Below are 21,879 nucleotides of genomic sequence, written 5' to 3' on the forward strand. Positions count from 1 at the left end.
CATCAGGCGCCGGTTCCTTCCGTGTGGGGGCCCCACAGAGGCGGGGTTTAGGCTCCCCCCCAGGGCAGGAAGTGAGTCCAAGGGGTCACCTGCACCTGTGGCCCCGGAGCCGCGTCCGGGGAGAGCGTCCTGCCCAGCGCGGCCCTCGGCGTCCAGGACCCCGCGCCAGGGCGGGGCTCCGGGGAGGGGCTCCCCTGCTTTCCTGGCTCAGGGGCCACGAGCCTCCCAGCCCCACTATTGGCCCCGGAAAACTGAGCTGAGGGCGCGGCTGCACCTTCGTCCCCGACGCAGCGCCCGCCAGGCCGAGGAGCCTGACCCGCCCGCCCCTGGCGCTTCTGGGGCGCCCCTGCGCAGTTTATCACGCTCCTGCGCCCCTCCGTGCCCCAACATGGCCTGGTGACTGTGCCGAGAGCCCGCGCGCGCCCGCGGACCTTCCCTGGCCCCCTCGCCCCTCCTGCCCGGCCCCCTGAGCCTGGGGGGTCCCGCGCACTTGCTCAGGCTCCGGCCCCACTAGTGGACTCTGTCTGGGCGGCGGCGGCGGCTGCGCTCGTGTCCGTCAGTCCGTCTCGAGGGCGACCCCGGCCCGCCGGTGGCCTCGTCCCGTCAGTGGAGGCCCGCGGGGACCCTGGGGCTCGCCGGGGAGGACGCTTCTCGGCGCAGACGCCGCGCTCCCCGCGTGGGCCAGTCCCTCAAGGCGCCGCCTCGTCCCCAGGACAGACCCCGCGGCGGCGCGGGCGGCGGGGCGAGAGCTCGCTGCGCATCGAGACGGTTCCCGGGCACCCCTGGGCGCTTCTTCCCCCGGAGACCCCCGGCGCCCTCCTATTCTGGCCCTCGGGGTCCTGCTGGCGGCGAGACTAGCGTGCGGGGCCGCGGGCGTCGGGGCGCGGGCGGGGCTGTCATGGTCACCCGTGCTCGAACTGGGGAGCCCCCGACGTCTGCGGGAAATCGCTCGTCCCAGCGGTGGGGAATCGGCCAAGCCCGCGAGGTGACCGGCGAGGGCTGGACGCGCAGCTGGGGCGCGCGAGGGCCGCGTCTGTCGGGCGGAGGGCGCCGAGGGCCGCTGTGTGACCGGGGGCCGGCGCCTCCGCCTCTCTGGTCCTCGCGCGGGCCCAGCTCCTGGCCCGTCTCGGGCTTCTGGGAGTTGTAGTCTCGGCGGGCGCGGCGCCTTCTGAGAGTTGTAGTTCCCGGGCAAGGGCGCCTCCTGGACGCGTCGCCCCCACCCCACCCCTCACCCCCACCCCACCCCCCACCCCCCGGCCACGCGCCGGTACTGGGGTCTCCGGGCCGAGGAGAAGCGGCCCGAACTCGCCGGGCTAGGAGGCCGCCTCTAGCCCCCGGCGCGGGACCCGGACGGGGAGGGCGCGGCTTCGCGAGTGCGCGTCTGTTCCCTCGGGATGCAGAGGAGGGGCGACCCCCCAAGCCAGCCCCTTCCTCGCCCCCCCCGCCCGCCCGCCCGCCCGCCCGCGCGTCTGTCCTCTCCCCGACGCCCGCTGCGTCTCCCGGGAGGAGAGGGGTGCAGCCCGAGGGCGCGGGGACCCCCAGCACGAGGGGGGCCCACACCGGCCCGCGCCCGCAGCGCCCCGGGCCCTGCGCGATCTGACCCTCTCCGTCGTGGCCGCCGATACCCGGCGCCGCCCTGGCCGGGCCTGGGCCGCGCTCCCCGCTCCCCTCGCCGCCCCGCCCCGGCCAGGGCCCCGCCGCCCTGCGTGCGCCCCCGCTCCGCCAGCTCCCCACGAAGCCGCTGCTCCCGGGACGAAGGGCACCGGCTCGAGTTTCCCTTTTCTGCCCTGCAGGTCCGGAACCGAGACTGCGGCCGAGCCGCCGGGAGTAGGACGCACGGGCTTTGGCCCCGCCGCGGAGCGACTGGCCGCGCCGGCACCTCCCGCGGGCTGGAGGGTGGAGACAGCGCGGCGGCGGAGTCGGGAGCCCTGGAGGCGCTGGGGGCCGGGGGGTTGGCCCTCCAGGCGCAGCGGCACCACACACCGAAGGACCCCCCCTTCCAAAAGCCGCCGCCTTCGGGGCGCCCCGCTGCCGCAGCACTGGGTGGCCCACTGGGCGCAGGTCCGCCGCGGCCTCCCTCGGAGCCTTAATCACAGCAGGACCCCAATATCATCTCACAGGTCACGGCCCCGTGGTGGGCAACTTGTGCAGTCAAAAAATAACCAGCCACCCCTCCCGCCGGGCACCGAGCCCCCACCAGGTACTAAGTCCCCCTCAGATGCACCGAGTCCTCCCAGGGTCCTCCCAGGGGCCCCCCAGGCACCATTGTCTGTGGTCCCCTGGCCGCCTCTGCCCTATTTCCCCCTAAGTCCAGGTAAGCGAGGGTTCGAGGGTTCGTGTGAATATTCACTCATTTGCCTGAATGCGCCCCCATAGGGGCGGCCCCTGGGGATCCTGTTCATTCTTACACTCTACACATGGGGCACCCCGAGGTGCCCACAGTCTGGGCACAACGTCAGCTGACGAACTGCCCTGTGTCTAAGACAACAGGTCTACACAAAAATCCCACGTTTAAAAAAACGAGATTTTCCAATTGTACTGAAAAGTGTATAAAGTATGGTGCATTCCCTAATTCAACACCTTTGAAAATTTAAACATCACCAAGAAAAACAAGAGTTTACTAGACTTTATAACAGATAAATGATTTTAAAATAGGTCATGCAAATGTTGTTTCCAAATTTATTTTGAATTATAAGATCTGACCTCGCTTCGGTGGTAAAAACCTTTGCTTGCGTGTCTAACCAAAATCATCTCAACATCATCCCAACAGAATGAATCTCTTCTTATCCCTGTACAATCCATACTCAGGTTCCCTTGTTCCACCCCTAAAAGTTTGAAAAACATGATTTATTTGAAAGTAAGTTAAGCACCAGGGATCTGCGGGTGTATAACTGGAGGAGGAGAGTCCAGACTGGGGAGGCCGCTCAGCTCAGCTCTGCTCGGCCAAGGAACCAGGGACTGTTGGGCTTTTTGCTTCCGTTCTAGCATCACCTGCACTGGCCCTGGCACACAGAAGGTCCTCAGAAAACATCAGGGGAAATGAGTAAGTGGGGAAAGCCCTGGCCTGGCCCTGGTGCCCAGGGCCTGAATCTCCCCTGTACTCTGGATGTCACCCAGGCTTCAGCACACAGTGGGCCCTCAGGAAGAACGAGTCCTGGGGTGAAAGGATGCAGGTGAGCATCCACAGCACTAGCCCTGAGGGCCCTCCAAGTCAGAAGGCAAGCGTTCCGGTTCTTTCCTGCGCCTGGCCATTGGCACACAGTAGCCCGCTGGGAGGGCCCCAAGGAGCCACCCCGCCGTGGAGCCGCCCCAGGACCGTGCGCGCAGCTGCGAGTCTCGGCGTCAGAGGAGGGTCCTGGTACCTCCAGCTGAGCCGAGCCTTGAGGACACCCGCGGGCGCGGAGGGCGGCCCTGTCCCCAGAGGCGCGCGCGCAAAGGTGGCCGCGCAGGCGGAGCGACCCCAGGGGAGGGCCTGGGGCCACCGCCGGCGGCCGCCCGGCAGGAAGCCTGACCTCGGGGCCGCCCCCAGCCCCCAGGCGGGCGCCAGACACCCGGCCCCCAATTCCTGCGGACGGGGAAGGGACTCCCCGCCGCCTCCGCCCCCGCTTCCCAGGTCCGAGGCCATTGGGTCGTGTCCTGCGTCCCGCGTCCTCGCGTGGCTCATGCTGGTGCGCGCCGACCCCACCGCCTCGCCTCGGCCGCCCAGTCTCAGCGTCTTCCTGGGAGCGCGGCCGCTGAGACCAGCTAAAGCTGCGCGCTAGGCGGAGCCGGGCTAGGAGGGGGGGGGGGGGGGGCGGTGGCGGCTTGGGCGCCCCCTGACGGCCGCGTAGATGGCGCCTGCCCACCCCCCACGCCCACCCGCGAAGGGGGTGGATTTAGCGGCGGCGCCAGGCGCGCGGTTCCGGGAGGCCGGGGCGCGCGGGCGGGACGGGCGGGTCGGGCGGGCTGCGCGCTAGGCGTCCGACGCCGGGGATTGTGAGCGCAGCTGTACAGGGGGCGGGCAGGGGCTGCGCGCAGCGCGGGTCGACCAGCTCTCCGCGGGGCCCGCGCCTCCTCCCGCAGCCCGCCGGGACCTGCGCAGCGCGGGGCGCACCTCTGCGGGCGGGTCCCGGGGGAGGCAGCGGCTGTCCCGCGCCAGGGGCTGCATCTCCGTAGGCCCGACTGCCGCGTCCCGTCCCAGGGGAGGGAGCCCCGGGGATGTGAGGGACCGCCGGGATCCAGCACCGCTGCCGAGCCCGGAGGTCGGAGATGCCGCCGCTGTTCACCCCAAATCTCCCGCAGGAGCCGCGGGGTCGGGGGCCGCGAATCAAGCGGGGTCCGTGACCCCGAGGTCGGGCCGGGGGCTGGGGGCCGAGCGCTGCGGGTGGGGGCGGCGCCTGAACGGGGTCGGGGGCCGCGAGCCGCGAGCCTGGGGTGTCTGGAGCCGGAGCCGGCACAGCATCCGCGAGTGAGGGGGGCGGGGGCCGAGCCCCCCGCGAACTCGGCGCAGCCGGCCGGGGACCTGGGGCGGGCGCTGTCGCGGGGGGCGGGCGCCGGGGGTCGCGGGGGGCGGGCAGGCGAACCCCGCGAGGTGCAAGCTTCGCGCCAAACCCGCGGAAAGGCCCGGGCCGGGGCCGCGAATCGGGGACGGCGCGTGGGCTGAAGCCAGGGGCCCGGGGCCGGATCCCAGGATCCCTGAGCCTCAGGACGCGGGTCTCTGGCGGGGTCGGGCCGGAGCCGCCCGCGGGGTGCGGAGAGGCCCCCCACCTTCGGGCCGCAGCTTCAGGGGCCCGCGGGGACCTGCGGCTCAGCCCCGCCCCTGGGCGCTGAGGTTTCTCTGGCCCCAAATCGGCGCTTTTTGCCGCCAGAGTATCGGCGGCTGCTCTGTGGGGGCGGAACCCCGTGCGTGCCCTCGCCCGTGTCTGCGTTTTCGGGTGTCTCCGCAAACCCGCGCCCTCGCCATGGCGCCTCAGAGCTGTGCACCGCGCGCCGCAGCAGCACCCGCCCACGGTGGAAGCACAGCCGGCTGCCACACACGGTCTCCCAGCGGGTCCTGCCGCTGCCCAAAGGCGGGGTGAGTGTGCCAAGCGGGCAACTGGCGCCGTGGCCAGACCGGTGCTCAGCCTCTTAGAAGCCGGAGTCTGCAATAAGCGTCTCCATCTTGGAGTAGCTGGGGGTGCTGCCTGGCAGGGCTGTGAGTTTCCTGCACGTTCCCCAAGACCTGATCAGGGTAGTGATGCCTCACGCAGAATGCAAGCACTGCATCCACAACGCACCCCACACCTCGAGCTGGTGAGGGGGGCACTCCCAGTAGGGTTGTAAGTCTTGTTTCAAGACTAGGATAACAGCCCCCCAACTGCTATGGTGAGTGCTGGGGCCTGCACCAGCCCTTCCTGTGAGGGGTGCCTTGTCAGATGTGGAACCCTGTGCCCACAAGGCGGGCTCAAGCACAAACAGATGTGTAGAGAAAATGCCTCCAGCCTGAGGCTGCTGCTGGGTCAGACCTTGCGCCAATACCCATGCTGGTGGCTGCTCCTGGTGCTGTGAATGTGGAGCACTGGGCTGGGAGGAGGCGGGTGTCCTGGCGGGTGCATGTTTTCTGTGGCGATGCCTCCGTGTGTTCCAGGGCCCTCAGCCCCTGCCTGTGGCCTCTGCTGTGTACCCCAATGGCTCAGGACTTGCTCCTCTTCTGTGCTCCTGTTTGCTTGTCTACAGGGCCTGGCCCCCAGTGTGCCTCGCTGTTCGGATGCCCTGAAAGGAGCTGCCCTGGCCTTGTGTCCCTGCGGCCCCGCCTGCTGTGGTGCTGGCCTCAGACCAAGCTGGGGATGATGGAGTGTCCACAGCTGCACACCTCAGTGGTGTGGCTCCTCAGGGAGCTTGCCCTCCCCTCCTGGAGGGTCAGTCATGCAGTTGCCAATGTCATGAGTTGACCCCACTGTGCATTTACAGCCTCAGAGTTGAGCCCTCTGGGCCTCTGTGGCCTTTCTTGTCTTGGTCTTCTCTGGCCATGCTCTGTGCTGCCCTGGCCACCACCTGGCTCTTAGCTTACACTGTGCCAGGGTCTCTGGGCTCCCTCCCAAGGCCACTATCCACCTGGGATGCAGTGAAGAGGGCCCTTGTGTTCTACAACTGATGTTCACTGAGCACTCAAGCTGTAGGGGCACCTGAGGTGAGTCTTGTGCTTGGGATCAGTCTTTTTGGCCCTCAGGCTGTGCGTACCTGTGGCTGCTAGCTGGGCAGCTCATAGTTGGTGTGGCTGGTGGATACTGCCTTGACCCGACCCGCGGGATTCGGAGGCACGAAAAGAGAAGGGCTGAGGATTGAAATGAGGGGCTTGACAACTTGACGCTAGCGTTTGCTTCTTTATTTTTCCTTTTTCCTTTTCCTACTTTTACATGTTTTTTCCTTTCCCTGTCCTACTACCTTCCCTGGCCTTCTCCATGCTCCTCTCTCAGTACGTTTCTCAGTATCCTCTCTCAAAGTCTCTACGCAGTATCCTTTCCACAGTCTCCCTCTCGAGGTCTCCTCGCCTCATCCTCTACGCAGTCTCTCTCCTTCTCCTCCACGCAGTCTCTCTCCCTATCCTCCACGCAGTTTCTCTCCTCCTCCACGCAGTCTCTCTCCTTCTCCTCCACGCAGTCTCTCTCCCTATCCTCTACGCAGTATCTCCAATCTCTCCCGTGGTTCCCTTCTTATCCCCCCCCTCGCTCCTCTCTCGTACCTCTCAGTCCCACGTGATTTTTCGGAAGCACAGTGGTTTCTCCGAAGGCTAAACAGAAACCGAAACCTAACTTCAGAGCATGCACAACACGGCGCATGCTCCATGCGGCTCCGGACACTGCCTGGTACCCTCAGTGGGGTGTCATGCTACCTGGAGCCCTCACTTTGGAAAGAGCCAGTGTGTTGAGCCACCTGGACCCATGGGGCTGTTTTGGGGCTAGAGGGCAGCCTTTGTGTGGTGCTGCTGGAAGAGGAGATGCCAGAGAAAGGAGGAGCCCCACGTTGCCAGCTCCATTGTGCAAGAGAGGCCTGTGGGCACAGCTGGTGCTGGTGGGGCTCCAGGAGTGCCTGCCTGTGGGCAGTGCCCAGGCCACTGCAGCCCCATGGGGGCTATAGTGTCACCGTAGATCCAGCGAAGGTGGTAATTGGAGGTCCATGGGGGCCTGAGGTTAGCTGTCCCTGTGTTGCCTGCCAGTGTCAGAGGCCTGGAGTTCTGGGTGGTGGCCAGCAGCAGCCATCTCCCACATGGTACTACTTGCCCCAGGAGCTGAGGCCCTTTGGGTCCTGTGTGGCTGGTTGTAAAGCGGAGCCCTCCAGCTGGGCCCTATAGGGGAGGTGCCCCTGGTGGGCAGGTGGAGATCCAGCTCATGGTGATTTAGTGTTGTGTTGCCTGATGGGTCACTGCCCCGTTACTGAGGTTTGCAGCCTCCCTGAGTTTGGGTGGGCAGTGGGGGTGCTTGAACTGCCAAAGGCTGTTGTCCAAGCAATTGGCTGTGTGCTGAGTCCTGCCTTGTGTGCATGGGTCAGTGCTGCTGTTACGCGGTGGGGGCTGTTTGGTAAAGAGGAAGAGAAAGCTCTGAGCCCCCACATGGCTGTTCCTCCTCCCTGATGCACATCAAGTGCTGGCTGAGCCCTGCGTACAAGGGTCCCTGGGGTGGCATCTTCCCCTCTGTGAGTGCTGCAGCTTGGACATGGGATTCCAGCTCTCAAGACAGTGGAGGGCCATGACAGGCAATGCCCCAGAGGTACTGGGGCCAGCTTCAGGCTCCAACTGCCTTTAGAGTCTGGCCATCCAGGGGGGTTGCTGTGGGAGCCCTTGCTTGTGCCTGCAGGGCTGGTGTTGCTGCAACCTCCACGAGAGGGCACCTGGGGTCATGGAGGGCTGATGCCCGGGCTTGGCTCCATCCAGCTCAGTGGCTCTGTCCCCTGATGCTGTGTACCCCAGGTTGTGCTGCCCTTACTGGACTGCCCCTGGAAGAGTGTTTAGCTTCAGCCCCATTGCAGTGGTGGCAGGGGTGCCTTGCCCATGTTGAGGGGGGCTGGAGGCCATGGCCTGGGCTGTCAGTGGTGGGCTCTGAGGGGTGGTGGCTCCTCTCTGCAGGCCCTTGCATCTCCTATTGAGACACAGGGCAAGCTAGAAATTAGGCAGTTTTAGGGACAGTGCAGGAGGGGACCTCTGAAGAATTTAGGGAGGCTTCAGAGATAAGGACAACCAAGGGAAAGTAACCCATTCCACTAGGAAAAACAAATATCCCAGGACCAAGGACAACATTGTTAATGCTAGTCCTGGTTTCCTTCAGGTGGTAAAGGGAGGTGGAGATTGGAGAAATGGAGAGTGGTTTAATTTATGGACACATTAGAAGGGCAGCTGTTTAACTTCAATGCAGGGATGCCCATCCGGAGGACTGGGCCATAAAGATAAAGATGCAACGAATGGGGAAAAAGAAAGCTGTTAGATAAGGAATGTGAAGATCCCCCACTCAGTAGCAAGTTAAGTGAGACAGCCGAGAACTAATCAATCACAGAGAGACTGGTGGAGCTTTAGAATAATCAGGGAAAAAAGGTATATATTCCCTGAGACACAATTCCACTTTGGCTTCCTTGCCCCTCCCAGGCCTGGTTCCCTGGCCTGGGAGTCCCACTTTATTTCTGCTCTTTCTCCTCAATAAACTTTTTCTTTTTCTAAACAAACTGCCTCTTCTCGCTTGCTTGCCTGAGCGTCTGCGAAGTTCCTGCTGCGGCTTCGTGAGACACCAACCCGTGGGGGTCTAGTGGCCGGGGCTCAGCGCTGCCCTGCAGCCTGGGATCCGTTCCTGGCTGGGAGCTTAGGCAATTCCTGTATCAATAGAGACTGAATATTGTTGTTTCTGTTATTTTTCTGATATTTATGGCAAAGCTTCCCAGAAATCTAAATTCAAGTACAAATTTGGTAGCCTGTCATTTGGCTGATGCAAGGAAATTTTGTGGAACCTCAGTAGAGCTCCTGAGACACTCCACAAAGTTTCTCCCTTTCCGCCTGGGAAAAGCGTTAGATGAATTTGTTCTATTTGGCTTACCTGGTGAAGTAAAACTGGAAGGGATGCATTGTCACTTGGGAAAATGGTAAAACTTTGGCATGTACAAAAATGTTAACACTGGTTTTCTAAAATGTGTATAAAACCTCAGTACCTGATATGTATGTAAATTGTCAATGGTGATTGGCGCCTTGTAATAGTGTATACTTCAATTGTTTATTGACAGAAATTGTTTCTGGAAAAATAGGGAAAAAGACCTCAACAGATTCCTTTTTTTTTTTTTAAGATTTATTTATTTATTTATACAAGCACTGGGTACAGTCAGAAGCACGGGAGGGTGAGAGAATTCACCAGAGCCAGAGTGGGGAGCAGAGCAGGCAGAAGGACCGAAGTACACTGCAGAGGGGAGCAGCGGGCGGAAGGAGAGGTCTGTGCGCCCTGTGGGACCCTTCTCCGGTGGCAAGGGAGCAGCCGGGGATTGAACCGGCGCTTCAGAGGCTGCGGGCAGCTTGGCAACCCAGCGCTCAACCGCTGTGCCACCGGGGAGGCCCTCAACAGATTCCTATTGATGGAACTGTTGAGAGTACAAATTTCCTACACAGGACTGGATACACCTGATATTTACTAAGTTTTCTTTGCCATAATACTAGTAATTTTTTTGCATTTTGTTCTGAAGCTGTTATAGGGCAGCCCAGATATTGAATGGGTTGCCTGGCTGTTGGTCCTCACCCGCGCGCTTAAAAGGAACTTATTAATACTCCACTACAGGCATACACAAAAGGTTAATAAAAGGTTTATTTACAAGGGAAAAGGAAATAAGGAAATGTACAACTCAGGGAGAAAATAGGGAAATAAAGTCCTCAATGTGTCCTTCCCGATCTGCCAACCTGGAAACCCAAAGGCACTCTCAGCGCTGGCCAGACGCTGCGAGCTGGCGGAAAGCCAAAATGGGGGACCCCTCCAAAGCCCACGTGTCTGGCTTTATACCAACCTGGCTGCTTAACCCCACCCTCAGGTCCCAGCCACCTTCCCTTTGGTGGTGATGGGATTTGGAGTTCCCAGTGTCTTTGGCTTTGGCCTGGGGTGGGGGTGGAGTCCACAAAGCCTGTATGGAATTAGCTTTAGGACATCCTTTTCCCCCTAATAATTCCACAAAGTTTTTTGTTTTGAGTGACCGGGACCTGAGGCAAGGTTGCAGTTTTTTTCCCAGCAAAGCTAACTTGTGTTCACATTTTCTCTCCTGCTGCAGGGGACCTTGATGCCCCAGCCAGATAAGACACTGGCAAGCAGCTAAGTTAAAGAGCCTCACACCTTGGGGCTGAAGATCTAACATTCCTTCATTTTTTGTTCTTGGTCATAAAGAGAGACAAAATTTATGAGAAAGTACATTAGGCAACAAATTATATGCATCAGTATACTGCAAGCAAATGGCACAGAAAATATCTGCTTAGAAAATTAGTTATTAAACAATTTGGCCCACTTGACAATGGGAGACAATTTATTGTACATATCTAACAAGCAATCCAGCACAACAATTATATATAGTAAATCCTTCTTTTGCTTTTTTAGATGTTTCTTAGGAAAGTTTTAAAATGAAGTTAACTGTGTTAAGAAGTTTCTAGGTAGAAAAAGTTCTGATAGCTGAGTAGTAGCTGGTCTCCGGCTGAAGGCCATATGAATAGGAGAGTCTTTGATGCTTAGGCTTTAGCTGATAGGGAAGCACTGGCAGCTATCCAGTGTCTTAGGTAATTGTCTAGCTGAAATAATAAGTTTTACTGTTAGGTTTTTTTTTTATCTATTAACCTTGAAGGCTACCGTCTAGCTGATACCCGTAGGAGCCAGTAGTCCATGGGAATATAATACACTAATTGTTTCTGCTTTACACATAATGATGTAATTTTTCTGATTACTAAAAATGAATAAATAAAGGCCTGCTAAGTCTCTCGGCAGAAGATACTTGCATCTCATCCAGTGTCAGTGTCTCCTCACTACCTCATCCCCTTCCCCTCAGCCCTTAACTTTCAGCCCCTTACAGGTCGCTTAGGCCGTCTCATCCTTTCAGGAACCCCTGACAAGACATTTTGCCGGAGGCTGGTCCTGGCACTCTCCCCTTGATACCAACACAGCATACAAATAGTGGTGGTAATTTTTTGCTACTTATCTCAGAGTCTGTTTTTGCACAACTTCCATAGGTGAGACACAGGGCAAACTAGATATTAGGCAGTTTTAGGGACAGTGCAGGAGGGGACCTCTGAAGAATTTAGGGAAGCTTCAGAGATAAGGACAACCAAGGGAAAGTAACCCATTCCACTAGGAAAAACAAACATCCCAGGACCAAGGACAACATTGTTAATGCTAGTCCTGGTTTCCTTCAGGTGGTAAAGGGAGGCAGAAATTGGGGAAATGGAGAGAGGTTTAATTTATGGACACATTAGAAGGGCAGCTGTTTAACTTCAATGCAGGGATGCCCATCCGGAGGACTGGGCCATAAATTTAAAGATGCAACAAATGGGGAAAGACAAAGCTGTTAGATAAGGAATGTGAAGATCCCCTGCTCAGTAGCAAATTAAGTGAGACAGCCGAGAACTAACCAATCACAAAGAGACTGGTGGAGCTTTAGAATAATGAGGGAAAAAAGGTATATATTCCCTGAGACACGACTCCACTTTGGCTTCCTTGCCCCTCCCAGGCCTGGTTCCCTGGCCTGCGAGTCCCACTTTATTTCTGTTCTTTTTCTCCTCAATAAACTTTTTCTTTCTATAAACAAATCTGCCTCTTCTCGCTTGCTTGCCTGAGCGTCTGCGAAGTCCCTGCTGCGGCTTCGTGAGACACCAACCCGTGGGGGTCTAGTGGCCGGGGCTCAGCGCTGCCCTGCAGCCTTGGATCTGTTCCTGGCTGAGAGACTAGGCCTGACAATTCCGGCATCATTTTGGGGGCTCGTCCGGGATCTCACAAGATTTTGGGTAAGTCAGCCGAGAGGCACAAATTGTTTCTATCTTCAGCTTGTCCTAAACTTCTCTTGCTAAACATTTTCTTTCTCTTGGAACCATCAAAGAGGCCATAAAAAGGACACAGGACAGTCAGTAAATGCCAAAGGGTGACTGCCTTAAAGATTCCTGTGAAAGGATAAACTGGTGACCAGACCAGGTAAGGGGACTAGCCCATCTGCTAGTCAAAGAATAAAAGTCTGGTGTCGTCGTATGAGGGACTCCGGTCTCCGAAGAGCTAGGCACATACGTCATGTAGAGGCCGTCTGGGAGCTGCACATAAGGGGCTGATCTCCCAGCAGCTCGGGCCATCCTCCCTTACCTTCAGCAGAGGGGCAGCTGCCGAGACCCAGTAGAGGATGAATGGTCCCAATGTGACAGTTGGGAAAGTCATTCCTCACTAAGCACCACACAGGATCCGACACAGAACCCCATCCTGGTCTCAGATCCCTGTTAGGATTGTTTGGATGGCTCCATGTCTTTCCTTGCTCTCTCTCTCTCTTTCTCTCTCTCTCTCCCCCCTCCCTATTCGTCCTTCTCTTGCAATGCAACTGATTTTACTTCTCCATTACCTGTGGGCTTCAGACAGGCAGTAGATATTTCACAAACTTTTTCTCTGTCCTTTATTTGATTGCAAAAAATTAATGGGCACCCGTCGGCCCGGTAAAAGCGACTAGCGTGAGGCCGCCATTCTTAAAGCCTCGGGTGACAGGTTTCTCAGCTGGCAAGGCTTCCTGATCCCCCACTTGCTGAGTGGGAATGTCGGGACTCTCTTGTCACTGATTCCTACTTTCCTCTATCATCCGTGGACTCCGAGGGTGCTCAGAATGACCAAGCTGTGACCCTTGGAACCCTGGACACCCAGGAGATCCGATGGCTCAGACAAGGCGTTCTGCTAGGTTGGCACCTAGGCGAGAGTCACGGAGGCCTAACAGTCTAAAAAAAAAAAAGGGACTTTCACCTTCTTGATCCCTCCCCTATAGGATGGACTTCTTTCAGCTTCTATCAAGGCAACTTATCAGTCATAAGGTACAAAATGGTCTTATAAAAATCTTGGGGCACCCCTGGGAGCCTTTTCCCTGGTGTCTGTTTTAATTCTGCCGGTTGGCACAGGCAGAAGAGGCTGAGTTTCATATTATGACAAGGATGTATATACAGTTTTGCCTCAAATCCTAGGTCCAGCTAATTAATTATACCTTTGGTATTATAAATTTGTCTCATGACAGTTTTTCAAAAGGGAGTTTCAAATAAACAAATAGTAGGCTCTGGGCTACTGCCGCTTCAAGGGCTATGACTTAAGAAAAAAGGAATCAGTTTTGTTGTCTGGCAAATGGACATCATTAAAAGTTAGGTCTCAGGATTCGGTCTGTGGCTTGTGTTAAGTCTCTATTGTTCAGGTGTGTTCAGGGTCTTTCATCAGATGAGGAGAATGGCTTACTATAAGCTCGCTAGAAGCTTGGAATAGATGCCCTTTGCACAGAGACTGGTTAGGGGTCGCCGGTAGGGTCCCACAAAGTCCGGTACCCGACACCTGTTTGTTCGGTGGGAGACAGACAGAGATACATCGGTCACACTGGAAAGGAGTGGTTAACTCCAGTGGACTTTTATGCGAGGAAACTGTTGATCACTCATAGTTAGAGCTCCAAGTTTAAATGGAGGGACGCCTCCGGTAAAAAGGCAAGGGAGAAGTGGATTAAGAATTGGGTTCAATTTGACCCTAAATCCATAATTTGACCTGTCTATAGGTTTTCTCCGCCTTTGGGGAAAGAAGCTGGTGTTGAACACCCGCTTTCATTCCTTTTTGCAGATGGGAGTCTCCTCGTCAGCCATGCAAAAGAGGCATGCATCTCTCCTGCATCTTAGAATTGAGACCAATTTTCAGGAGTAATTGTCTCCTAGCTTACCTGTTGCTTCTCTTAGTAAGTCACTTAAACCCAAGTCTCTACAGCTCTCCTGGCATCCTAGAGTTAAGAGCCAGTCAAGAGACCATGATATATGGTCCTGGTCGGATGGGACGACCTCTGACTTTACTGCAGGAATTCCCCCTGCTTTGTCTCTACCCTGCGATTGTGGGTACTTTTCTTTTATTGCTACAGAGACCATAAAATGCTCTATCTCAATTCCATGGGACATGCCCTTAAGCCACATTCTTAAAAACTATCCCAATTTGGCCATAAATGGCATCTTCTCCAGCTAACCCTCCTTGGTCACAGTCAAGACAAAAAGACAAAATGCTGGGGACTAATAATTAAAGGGGTCCACTACAGCTGGCTGGTAAAAAAGACTGCCTTTGCTCTCAATAAGCAGCTGCCTGGATTATTTTTTCCAGTGTTGAGATTATTGGTATGTCTCTGCTGCCTTCCAGTTGTGGGAAAACTAGACTCTCCCTTTGTCCACCTTGAAAAACTGTTTTGGTTCATGCTAGGGAAAAAGCTCTATTTCCCTGTGTTTTTCTGATTTTAAAGTCCAAAATGTTAAAGGTAAAAACTGCTGAGTTACTTTGGACTTGCTAACGAGCCATAAAAGGTGATTTTTGGTTAAGTAACAACTTCTAAACTGCTTATTGGACCTGTGAAAGTTTAGTTTCTTATTAAGACTAATTAATTTCTGATAAGAGTTTGAAAACAGGCAAACTGTAAAGGAAGATCTTATTCTTCCTCTTCTGTCCTCCCCATACATGGTTCTGAAAAAAAAAAATGTCTTTTGTCTTAAAAATGTGCTTGGTCTCATTGTGACAAAACTAAAACAATGTAAAGCCAATTAATAATACTTAAAAATACAAACTTAAAATGTTTTTCTTGTCTAAGAAATTTAATACAAACTGCTTAACTTTGAAATTGTTGTGGTCTTTGGTTGGACCCTAGGTTTTAAGTAAGGGTTAAAATTGGGTACTTTTTCTATGTAAGAATTCTAACTTCTATGTCATTAAAAACCTGCTTGATAAAAAAAGGATATTAAAAACTTGGTTAAATAAATGTGTCAAAGAAAAAATTGTTACTAAAGAAGGGAAGTTTACTAAACTGTAGTTTCTCAGTGTCTTTACAAATATTGGTAAAAATAACTGTATCTTAAAATTAATGCACATGGTCCCCTCCCCCACCCACAGAGTCGGCACTCTCCGACCAGCAGAGAGGAGGGAAACAACAAACTAAAACGACCAACAAGAACAAACTATGCAGCAAGCGGGACTGTGAGTGGAAAGGAACTATTGCAGCCACCACACCCCGTGAACAGGAGCTGTGGAGAACCCTGCAGGATTCGCCGCGGCGGTGAGCGAACGGCTCCGGGCGCCATTAGAGAAGAACAAAGAGACTCTGGAGGAGACCTGCACACAGCCCCGGGCCGGCCAGTAAGCTTGCGCGGAAAAGCGGTGCGCTTGGCCAACTTGAAAAGCAAACGCGGACCGGGATCGCGGCTGCCCAGGTCCCCGCGCCTGCGACCTAGGCTTGCGGGGAGACGCGCGGAGGCCCTCATGGGGGTGAAAGTCCCTCACTGAGTAAGCAGGAACCAGGCGCCCAGGCATGGGAGCTGGGTGCAAAAGGCGCCATTCCCGCGCCGCTGAACTGGGCTACAGCCCGCGCCCTGGACCTGAGGGCTTTGAACTGAGACCCGGGGCACGAAATTCTGGGCGTGGGTTCTCCACGACAGTGGGGCACAAGGCAGACACAGCACCCCAAAGCCGTTGAGGTTTACCCTACCATTCTCGCTCTCTGTTCCCTGTCCCACGGGGTGGGGGGGTTGAAAAACAGCCCCCCAAGGACAATAGGAGAGATCTCTGGCGCCACCTAGTGACCAGAAAAAAGTCACTAACACCCCATAGAACAGGGAAATTTCTTAAGACTTCTTGAAAAGGGCAGAAGGCTTCTGGAGGACCCAGTGGGCAGCTGGGAAGTTAGCCCACGCCAGGCCCCTTCCAACCAGCAGTCTGAGCCCACAGAGGGAGCAGGCACGCACGTCCAGGGCAGACCGGGCACGCAGAAGAGTGTGCCTGAGACCAGATGCGCAGGGACTGCGTCCCGCTTCACCAGTTTAGAACAGGGACATTTCTTCAGTAAAGACTGCCTAAAACCAGCAGAAAGCTCCCCCAGAAGCCAGAGATGGTTCCTGGAGGAGCCAGAGGGGAGCGGAGAAGTTCACCCAAGATGACGGCCAGTCCGAGCAACACAGTGTCCCAATGCATACGACAAATTAGAAAACAGACAGTAGGGAGTAGAAGAACCACACACAACCTAACAACGCCTCAGGAAAGAAGCACACGACAAAAAGAAAGCCACCCTCCAGATTGCAACGACAGTAACTTGGAAGAACTTCTGAGCCTTCCAGAAAGAGAATTTAAAATTGCCCTGATTAAAAAAGTGACAGAAGTCATAAAGGAAAACAATGATCAGAAGAAGGAAATTGAGTCCCTAAAGAGGGAAAAAAATGGTCAGAAGAATGAAATTGAGTCCCTAAAGAGGGAAAACAATGGTCAGAAGAATGAAATTGAGTCCCTAAAGAGGGAAGTAAAAGAAATGCAAGAGATCAAAGAATTAATGGAGGAACTAAAGAACTCTGGGAAAAGCAATGAAAGCAGAATAGATGAAATGGAAGAACGAATAAGTACTCTTGAAGACACAGAAATAAAAAGAACCAAAATAGAAAAGGAAAGAGAAGTAAGAAGGAAAAAGAACGAAGAAAGACTTCGGGAACTATCTGACTCCATGAGGAAAGGAAATATAAGAGTTATAGGAATTCCAGAAGGAGATTAGAGAGATGTAGGAACAGAGAAAATATTCCAGGAGATAATTGAAGAGAACTTCCCAAATGTGAAGAAGGAGCTGAAAATTGATATACAAGAAGCAAGAAGAACACCAAAATTCCACGACGAAAGGAAAAAATACAGCAAGACACATAATAGTAAAGCTCCCAAGAATCCAGGACAAGGAAAAAATAATGAAGCTGACAAGAGGGAAGAAACAGATAACATTCAAAGGAAAACCAATCAGGCTGACATCAGACTTCTCTGAAGAAACACTACGGGCAAGGAGAGAGTGGAGGGACATAGTCAACAGACTCCAAGAAAACAAATGCCAACCAAGAATACTCTATCCCGCAAAGCTCTCCTTCCTCTATGAAGAAAGAATATGGATCTTCCCAGACAAACAGAAACTCCGGAATTTCATTACGACTAAACCCCCACTCCAAAAAATACTACAAGGAATCCTAAAGCCAGAACCTCAGAGGGACGAATAACAACGAAAGAAGACCAAAAAAAAAAAAAAAGTTATTAAAAGAATAAATAAATAAAATCAAAGGAAAGACAAACACAATGGCAAATACAGATGCTAACATATCAATATTAACTCTAAATGTCAATGGACTAAACTCTTCAATAAAAAGACACAGAGTTGCAGCCTGGATTAAGAAACAAAACCCAACCTTTTGCTATCTCCAGGAAACACATTTAGCTACAAAAGATAAAAATAGGCTCAAAGTTAAAGGATGGAAAACAATCCTACAACCAAATGGACCAAAAAAGAAAGCAGGAACAGCTATACTTATATCAGATAAAACAGACTTCAAACTCAAAAAAATAAAAAGAGACCCCAATGGTCATACATTATGATCAAGGGGACAATACTTCAAGAAGAAATAACACTCATTAACATATACTCACCAAATGAAGGAGCACCAAAATATATCAGACAACTGTTGTCCTCTCTGAAAACAGACATCAGAGAACACACATACGTAGTGGGAGACTTCAACACACCACTATCAACAATGGATAGATCAACAAGACAAAAAATAAGTAAAGAAACTAAAGCTCTAAATAAGGACCTAGAGCATTTGGGCTTAACAGACATCTATAGAACACTAAACCCAAAAAAAACGGAGTACACATTGTTCTCAAGCGCACATGGATCATTCTCCAGGATCGATCCCATACTGGGGCACAAGACAAACATCAACAGATACACCAAGATTGAAATCATACCAACCATTTTTTCTGACTATGAAGGCATCAAACTAGAAATAAACCATAAAAAGAAGGCAAGGAACTATCCTACCTCATGGAGATTAAAAACCACACTACTGGAAGACCACTGGACTAACGAGGAGATCAAAGAAGAAATTAAAAAATTATTTGAATTGAATGACAAGGAGGACACTAATATCCTAAATGTATGGGATGCAGCAAAAGCCGTAATAAGAGAGAAATATATAGCAATAGAAGCTCACATCAAAAAACAAGAAAGAACTCAAAGAAACAACCTAATCTCAAAGTTCAGAGATCTAGAAAAAGAACAACAAAAAAACCCCAAAACCAGTAGAAGAAAAGAAATAATAAAAACCAAAGCAGAAATAAATGAAATTGAAACTAAAAAAACAATACAAAAGATCAATGAAACCAAGAGCTTGTTCTTTGAAAAAATCAATAAAATAGACAAACCCCTAGCAAGGCTCACAAAGGAAAAAAGGGAAAAAGCACAAATAAACAGGATCATAAATGAAAGAGGAGAAATCACAACGGACACAGCAGAAATCAAAAGAATAATCAGTAACTACTATGAACAGTTATATGGAAACAAGTTCAACAATCTAGAGGAGATGGACAAATTCCTACAACTCTACAATCACCCAAAGCTAGATAAATAAGAAATAGAACACCTAAACAGACCAATTACAAGCAGCGAAATTGAAATGGTAATCAAAAACCTCCCCCAAAACAAAAGCCCAGGACCTGATGGATTTACAAATGAATTCTACCAAAGATTCAGAGACGAATTAGTGCCTATCCTTCACAAACTCTTCCAAAAAATTGAGAAGGAAGGGAAAATACCAAACACGTTCTATGAAGCCAACATTACACTAATACCAAAACCGAATAAGGACAACAGAAAAAAGGAAAACTACAGGCCAATCTCCCTAATGAACACTGATGCAAAAATCCTCAATAAAATTTTAGCTATCAGAATCCAACAATGTATCCATAAGATAATTCACCACGACCAAGTAGGATTTATTCCAGGGACACAAGGATGGTTCAACACCCGAAAATCAATCAACGTTATCCAACACATCAACAAAAAGAAATATAAAAACCATATGATAATATCAATAGATGCTGAGAAAGCTTTTGGCAAAGTGCAACACCCATTCATGATAAAAGCCCTTGAAATTCTTGGGATACAAGGAACATACCTCAACATCATAAAGGCCATCTATGACAAGCCAACAGCCAGTATCATCCTCAATGTTGAAAAGCTGAAAGCAATTCCATTAAGATCTGGAACAAGACAAGGATGTCCACTCTCACCACTGCTTTTCAATATAATACTGGAAGTCCTAGCCAGAGCAATAAGACAAGAGAAAGACATACAAGGAATCCAAATAGGAAAAGATGTCAAACTATCACTATTTGCAGATGATATGATAATATACATAGAGAACCCCAAACACTCCACAGAAAAACTAATTCAACTCATCAATCAGTTCAGTAAAGTGGCAGGATACAAAATCAACACGCAAAAGTCAGTAGCCTTCCTATACATAAACAATAAATCTGAAGAAGAAGAAATAAAAAAAACCATCCCTTTTATTATCGAAACAAAAAAAATCAAATATTTGGGAATAAATCTAACAAAAGAGGTAAAGGACCTATACAAAGAAAATTATAAAAACACTGTTAAAAGAAATAGAAGAAGACACAAAGAAATGGAAAGACATCCCCTGCTCATGGATTGGAAGAATAAACATTATTAAAATGGCCATCCTACCAAAAGCAATATACCGATTCAATGCTATTCCAATCAAAATTTCAATGTCATTCTTCAAAGAAATAGAACAATTATTGATTTAATTCATATGGAATCACCAAAAACCCTGAATAGCCAAAGCTCTACTGAAAAAAAAAAAAGAAGGAAATGGAGGCATCACACTCCCAGACTTCAAACTATACTACAAAGCCATAATCATCAAAACTGCATGGTATTGGAACAAGAACAGACATACAGACCAATGGAATCGAATAGAAAATCCAGAAATAAACCCACAGATTTATGGTCAACTAATCTTTGACAAAGGAGCAAAGACTATGCATTGGAGCAAAGAAAGTTTGTTCAATAAATGGTGCTGTGAAAACTGGGTTGCTACATGCAAAAGAATGAAGCTTGACCACTACCTCACACCATACACAAAAATCAACTCAAAATGGATTAAAGAACTAGACATAATACCTGAAACCATAAAATACATAGAAGGAAATATAGGTGAAACACTACGTGATTTGCATATCAAAGACATCTTTACGGACACATCACCCAAAGCAGTGATAATGAAGGCAAAGATAAACAGCTGGGACTACATCAAATTAAAGAGCTTCTGCACAGCAAAAGAGACAATAACAAAAACAAAGAGAAACCCCACCAAATGGGAGAACATTTTTGCACCCAACACTAATGATAAAGGACTGATCACAAAAATCTGCAAAGAGCTAATGAGACTCAACAACAACAAAGAAAATAACCCAGTCAAAAAATGGGCAGAAGTGCTAAAAAGAAACTTCTCTGAAGAGGAAATGCAAATGGCCAACAGACATATGAAAAAAATGTTCAACATCACTTGTAATCAGAGAAATGCAAATCAAAACTACCATGAGATACCATCTTACACCAGTGAGAATGGCACATATTAAAAAAACTAGCAACAACAAATGTTGGCGAGGGTATGGAGAAAAAGGAACTCTCCTGCACTGTTGGTGGGAATGCAAACTGGTACAACCACTATGGAGAGCTGTGTGGAGATTTCTGGACCTACTAAACATAGAGCTTCCATATGATCCAGCAATTCCACTCCTAGGTATTTACCCAAAGGACACAGAAACATCCATTCCAAAGAGCACCTGCACCCCTATGTTTATAGCAGCACTATTTACAATAGCTAAGCTTTGGAAACAGCCCAAATGCCCAAAAATAGATGACTGGATCAAGAAGATGTGGTACATATATACCATGGAATATTACTCAGCATTCAAAAAAGATAAACACATGCAATTTGCAGCAACATGGATGGAGCTGGAAGGGATCATGCTCAGCAAAATAAGCCAAAAAGAAAAAGAACAATACTGGATGGTCTCACTCATAGCAGGAATCTAGAAAACTTAAATAAGGGATCAGGAAAATGAATAACTATAAGAAAGTGAAAATCAAAATCAACAAAAAACTATGAACCAAAGACACTTTTTGGGAGGTTGGGGCCGGGAGGGGAGGGATTGGGGTCAGAATGGGGCATGTGCAGTTGTATGGGGGAATATAAAAATAAAATTTATTATTTAAAAAAAAATTAATGCAGATCGCCAAAAGTTTTAAATGAAAATCAAAAGATCTCTTTGTTCTTGCTTTTTGCCTCCGGAGGATTAATTTTAAATGGCGCCTATATATAAAAAAATCCTAAATTTTGAGATCGCAATCTAAAATTGTGGTAAAGGAAAAAACTAATTCAAAATTTAATGGTTTAAAAAGCATACATGCCTTAAGGTTTTAATGTTGGATATTAATACTTTACGTTGTTTAAATGTGTTTACTCATGCTCTACAAAGAAAATAATAATTATCCTGGCCTATGCAAACAAACAAAACTTACTTCTAGACTTCTATCTCTTGATAAGATCTTGTTCCAGGAAGACTAATCTACTTATCTTTTCCCCTTGGAATAAACAATATATTCTCCCAGTAAATGATTATATTTTTTTACAGAATTCAAGGTAACATCTAAAGCCATATGGACAAGTTACTGAAAAATGTTTATGGTATTAAGTGTCTAATTTTTTTCTTGCTTTTGTCAATCTATCTAGTGCTTGCCTAAGAAACTTGGTATATAAAATTGTTACAGTGGCAACTCTGCAGTTGACTTAAAATT

The 21,879-nt window shown here is 50.9% G+C and overlaps 1 pseudogene across 1 annotated transcript in view; it reads left to right on the forward strand.

Annotated features, from left to right (window-relative positions):
- Positions 1-4,248: 4,248 nt before the first annotated feature.
- The window catches only part of LOC311168850 (general transcription and DNA repair factor IIH helicase/translocase subunit XPB-like), a 63,072-nt pseudogene continuing 45,441 nt past the window's right edge, over positions 4,249-21,879 (forward strand). The window contains exons 1-2 of the transcript in view: positions 4,249-4,315; positions 4,848-5,053. The product of the transcript in view is annotated as a general transcription and DNA repair factor IIH helicase/translocase subunit XPB-like (transcript). The remainder of the gene's footprint in view (positions 4,316-4,847; positions 5,054-21,879) is intronic.

The sequence above is a fragment of the Talpa europaea genome (genome assembly GCF_964194135.1).
Source record: "Talpa europaea genome assembly, chromosome: 3".
Lineage (NCBI taxonomy): Eukaryota > Metazoa > Chordata > Mammalia > Eulipotyphla > Talpidae > Talpa > Talpa europaea.